This window comes from Hyperolius riggenbachi, chromosome 10 (assembly GCF_040937935.1).
Source record: "Hyperolius riggenbachi isolate aHypRig1 chromosome 10, aHypRig1.pri, whole genome shotgun sequence".
In the NCBI taxonomy this organism is placed as follows: Eukaryota; Metazoa; Chordata; class Amphibia; order Anura; family Hyperoliidae; genus Hyperolius; species Hyperolius riggenbachi.
The window spans coordinates 242,005,232-242,011,231 of record NC_090655.1 but is presented as its reverse complement, the minus strand read 5'-3'; positions in this window follow the sequence as shown (position 1 = coordinate 242,011,231).

Genomic DNA, 6,000 nt, shown 5'->3' with positions numbered 1-6,000 from the left:
TGGAGCTTATGCGAGCGGCAAGATGTTTTTTGTTACGCCGCAGGATGAGGCCACCTGGCGTGCTAACTTTGTGATGGCATCTTCTCTAAGTTAACATCCTGTGTTGTTAATGTTTATGTATGGAAACCAGATGGGTGGGTCTTTGACCTTGGGCAACCAATAGGCTTTAAGGGAGTGGCCTAACGGACCAGCTCCTAGCAGTTCCCCATGAGGTCCATGCATTTACATACTTTTTTGTGAATGGTAGACTTAGGTATGGGTTGTGCTATATAAGGATGTTTTACTGCATTCTAGCATTGTGCTGTATGGTGTAAAAAAGGGCCAAGGAGGCTTGATACGGTGGACCTTAACCGCTAAAACAGCATTTTTCAATGCTAATGTAATCCATACGCTTTTTGCATTAAAGTGGATTTGAAAGCGCTGTGCTGGATTTTGTGTTGGATGGAATGTAAATAGAACAGCACAATAATGGGCAAGGCCTGGCAGGCATGATGGAACAGAGGGGGGCGGGGTGTTCCAATGGCTTTTTTTGCGTAAGGTGCTCTAGTTACATCTAAATAGTGATGGCTCGACTGGCAAAGTTTGCGCTCGCTGCCATTGCACATACTTTGCACTGGGCTAGGGGAGTGCAGGAGGCACAGGCAGACACAGATGAGCTACAGGGGGGCACAGAAGAGGCTGTAGCAGCGCAGCTTAGTGAATCAAGCCCTATTTGTTCAGTAACTGGTAACAGCTCTGTGTTGCGCGGTTCACCCCCTTCTGGACACCGGGGAGCACGTCACTGACCCCGATCCAAGTGTGCAGGAGGGAGAGCACACTGCTGATGCAGCACGTCAGGCCAAGGCCTGCAGGGGAATAAGTTTGGACTGCTGGTGGAGCGACTGGGAAGAAGCTGGTGGCAGAGCAAAATAATGAGACACAGCATCTGTCCCCCCCCACACACACACACACACACACACACACACACACACACAAACACACACACAAACACACACACAGTAACCTATCCTACACCCTGTGCAATGCCCAGGGCAATACATTTGCTGGTGTATAATATTCCTAGTGAACATTTGCAGACACAACTGTTTTCTTTGTGTCACAGACTAAGAATTCCACGTATCCCTTCCTCCTTGTGTCCCCCCCCCCCCTCCTCACATTGACTCTATTGTTACCATGGAACTGTCATTCTGGTGATGGGACTGAAGATTTGGCTACATAGTAACTATTGAGCTTACATTTTGCATAGAAGCTTTTCCCACACTCTGAACAATCAAAAAGACAGTCAGGTGGATGAGGCATTTTGTGTCTCACAATGGGCCAGGTCCAATGCACTTTTTCCCCTGAGTTTTCTTCTAGGTGATATTTTCATATCTTATAAGTAAAATACTTTTTCAATTGCAGGGTGCTGAAAATGTATTTTAAACAGATTAAAAATGTTCTCCAAGGAGAGAGCTTATGAGAAAAGGTGAATTGGATCAGACTCAATGTCTCCGTTGGCTCGGAAAGATTTCCCACACTCGGAACTTTTAAATAAATGCTTAGCTGTCCAACCTTTCTCATGTGACAGAAAGTGTCCTCTGTGAGAAAACCATTTCCTGCATTCTACGCCTGAGAAAGGTTGCCTTGTGTATATGAGGGTCCTACCAAAGTTTAATGGATACCCGAGGTGACATGTGACATGATGAGATGTATGTATGTATGTATGTACAGTGCCTAGCACACAAATGACTATGCTGTGTTCCTTTTTTTCCTTTCTCTGCCTGAAAGAGTTAAACATCAGGTATGTAAGTGGCAGTTGCTGTCTGAGTCAGGACTGGGTCAGACTACAGCGTGACTCTCACTGATAAGAAATTACAACTATAAAACACTTTCCTGGCAGAAAATGGCTTCTGAAGGAGAGATAAAAGCGGTCAATAGTTTATAGATTTAAGTTCTGGCATACTTCAATGAATATGTTATTGAGAAAAACCAATAAAACAGTAAAAACTTAAGTAGATTTAAATATAAAATAAAACTGGAATATCTTAAAAAGTCATTTTTTAGGAGAAGGAGGATAGAAGTGAGACTAAATCAAAACAGACAAAAAGTAATTTTAAAAAATATACAAACATACTTTATTTTTAGTAGAATTTAACATTTATATAAAGTATCTCTCGCGGTTTCACTGCTACCATAACTGCCAAAGTTCTTTGTTTTGGATTTCATGCACTATCAATGTCAGCATATGCAGTAATGATATTCAGCAACAACAGTCCAAGATACATTACTGTGCAAAATTTTTAGGCAGGTGTGATAAAATCCTGTAATTAAAGAAAGCTTTCAAGAATGGAAGTGTTAATCATTTATTTTCATCAATCAACAAAATAAAGTGAATGAACAAAAGAGAAATCTAAATCAAATGCCTTTAAAACAGCATCAATTCTTCTAGGTACACTTGCATTCTAGGTACACTTGCACACAGTTTTTGAAGGAACTCGGCTGGTAGGTTGTTCCAAACATCTTGGAGAATTAACCACAGATCATCTGTGGCTTTAGGCTTCCGCACATCCTTCTGTCTTCATGTAATCCCAGACACACTCAATGATGTTGAGATCAGGGCTCTGTGGTGGGGGCCATACCATCACTTCCAGGACTTCTTCTTCATGCTTGACTTTGGCTGTATGTTTGGGGTCGTTGCTGCAGAATAAAATTTGGGGCCAACCACACACCTCCCTGATGGTATTGCATGATGGATAAGTATTTGTCAGCATTGAGAACACCATTAATCCTGACCAAATCTCCAACTCCGCTTGCATAAATGCAGCCCCAAATGTTCAAGGAACCTCCACCATGCTTCACTGTTTTACCGCTCTTCAGCACTTCCATGCACAAACTGCGAAATATTTCAAATTTTGACTCAACAGTCCAGAACACCTGCTGCCATTTCCCTGCACCCAGGCTCCTATGTTTTTATGCATACTTGAGTTGCTTGGCCTTGTTTCCACGTCAGAGGTAAGGCTTTTTTGCTGCAACTCTTCCATGGAGACCACATCTGGACAGACTTCTCTGGACAGTAGATGGGTGTACCTGGGTCCCACTGTTTTTTTTACATTTCAGAGCCGATGGCACTGCTGGACTTCAAAGGGTAATAAGCTGTATGTGGTAGATTCCAAGCTAAAGCAGGGCAGCTTAATGACAGGAGCGCAAGCTCAGAGCACCCCTGGACCCGCCAGGGCGGGTTCAGTGGATCGGCTGTTAGTTCAGAGGAGCGAGCGTAAGTTATCAGCGCATGCTAGCTGCAGTTACTGCAGTATAGCTTGCACTGAGCTCATGCTCCTGTCATTAAGCTTGATGAATCTACCCCTATGTGTCTTTCATCTCCTGCACTAAGTTTCCTTGACCAACCACTGTGTCTACGATCTTTGTGCTTCTTCCAAAGTGCTTGAACAGCACAACTTGAAACCACAATCTTTGTCTGGGAGAGACCTTGCTGATGCAGTATTGATTTAATTTAGATTTTACGTTTGTTCACTCACTTTGCATTTTGTAAATTGAGAACAATAAACAATCATGATTTATATTTCTGAAAGCATTCTTTGTTTACAGCATTTTTTTCACACCTGTGTAAAACTTTTGCACAATTCTGTATGTTACAGTATAATCTCGTTATAATAAACTTGGTCATAGTAAACATTCGGGTATAGTATTAAACTACCTCTCCAGGTCCCGGCCACTCTCTATTAAAAGTCTATGATAGCGACGCCTGGTATAGTAAACTTGGATAGAATAAAACTTCTGTTATAGTAAACATGTTTTTGGGCCCCATGTGACGCTGACTCTGGATGTAGTAAACTGTGGGCGATGCATGCGTCATACGTCAGTGTGAAACCCATGGTTGGCTGCTCTCTTTTTAGGCTGGTTGCAGAGGAGTTGATGCCTGATAACATTTGTAAGACAAGAATGGCATTGGCGCTGGATATACAGCAGTATTGTACAAATAAGCAGCCTGGGGAGAATGAGGAATAATGTGAACGTAATAATAATAAAAAAAAGGATGCAGTGTTACCACTTCCGCTTTGCAATCACTATATATCACAATATTGAGCTGCGCTCTCCATATATCCTAAAAGACAACATGTATTCACATAGCGTAATTCTGTAATCCTTTTTTCACACAACACCCAGTGATAGTGAGAAGAGTGTGGGTCACTCGTGAATCCTCTCCCCTATCTAGATTGCGCTCACCAGATTGTAGCCACCTCAAACACCAGGTGGATCTAACACGTATTTCAAACAACACTCTCTGGCACTTTATATCTTCAATATTCTTTAATGCTCCAAATATCCCGGATAAAACTCCATATAAAATACATAAAACATAAAACCATCCTAGCGTATTATGTTAATTAGTTAGTAACAACCCGCGCAATGAATGCGCACTCACGTCTGCGTTCTTGTAATATGTGCACATCAAACCGCTCTCTCATCAGCGGGGTCTGTCCTGGCATCAGCAGGGGAATGCGGCGTCCCGTGTCCCTCTGTCTATCTATGCCCGGATCGTCTCCACGCTCCCTCCGCTCGTTCGTAGTTACCGGCTTGTCGTTCGCATGCAGTGACGTCAGACGTGCTGAACGTAGCTCCGCCCTACGCGTTTCGTCCAATCGGACTCATCAGGGGCTGACCTACGGACTCATCAGGGGCGGAGCTACGTTCAGCGCGTCTGACGTCACTGCATGCGAGCGACAAGCCGGTAACTACGAACAAGCGGAGGGAGTGTGGAGACGATCCAGGCATAGACAGAGGGACACGGGACGCCGCATTCCCCTGCTGATGCCAGGACAGACCCCGCTGATGAGAGAGCGGTTTGATGTGCACATATTACAAGAACGCAGACGTGAGTGCGCATTCATTGCGCGGGTTGTTACTAACTAATTAACATAATACGCTATGATGGTTTTATGTTTTATGTATTTTATATAGAGTTTTATCCGGGATATTTGGAGCATTAAAGAATATTGAAGATATAAAGTGCCAGAGAGTGTTGTTTGAAATACGCGTTAGATCCACCTGTTGTTTGAGGTGGCTACAATCTGGTGAGCGCAATCTGGATAGGGGAGAGGATTCACGAGTGACCCACACTCTTCTCACTATCACTGAGTGTTGTGTGAAAAAAGGATTACAGAATTACGCTATGTGAATAAATTTTGTCTTTTAGGATATATGGAGAGCGCAGCTCAATATTGTGATATATATTGACATTCTGGAAGCTTGCAGCAGCGATCCCATGAAAAGTATATGGTGATTTGGAGATATATAGGACTGTTCATTAATACCAACCTGTGAGATATACATATATGGACTGCAGTAAGGTCTTATAAGAATATGAAGTGATTCTGGGATACACCGGTTTAACCTTTTGCATATTGTAGGCAGTGCGGCCCTATTGTAAATTAAATTATACTTTGCAATCACTGATTAAAGTATTGTCACAGTCCTCCCACAGGATTGTGCGCACTCCCGGGTATCTCTTCCCTTATTAGCGATGACGCACCTGGTAGCGTGTGGAGCGCAGTACAGGCTACTTTTACTTGTAGTGCAGATCAGAGTGGGCCTACTCGCTGCAGGATTAAAAAGAGTGGAGAGGAGAATGCTAAGTCCCGCCCACAGAGATATTGGCACCACTCACAGGCAGTAAGTGGCTGCCTCTATTCAGTGATGGCTGCAATTTTTAAGGAACCCTGGATACTGTGCTAACAATTTGTCCAGCCTGGCCATGCAGCCCTAAGGTAAACTTAGCCTTGTAGTCCACCAAATGTACAAGTGCTTCTACTGTACTTCCAATGGGAGGACAGAGTTGGACCTTTGCAGGAGAGAATGTATCAGGGCATGCTTGGCCATTTCTAGGACAATTTCTGATATAGTAAACTTCTGATATCCTGAACCACTTTTCCTGGTCCCTTAAAGAGACTCTGTAACAAATTTTTCAGCCTTGGTTCTTCTATCCTATAAGTTCCTTTGCCT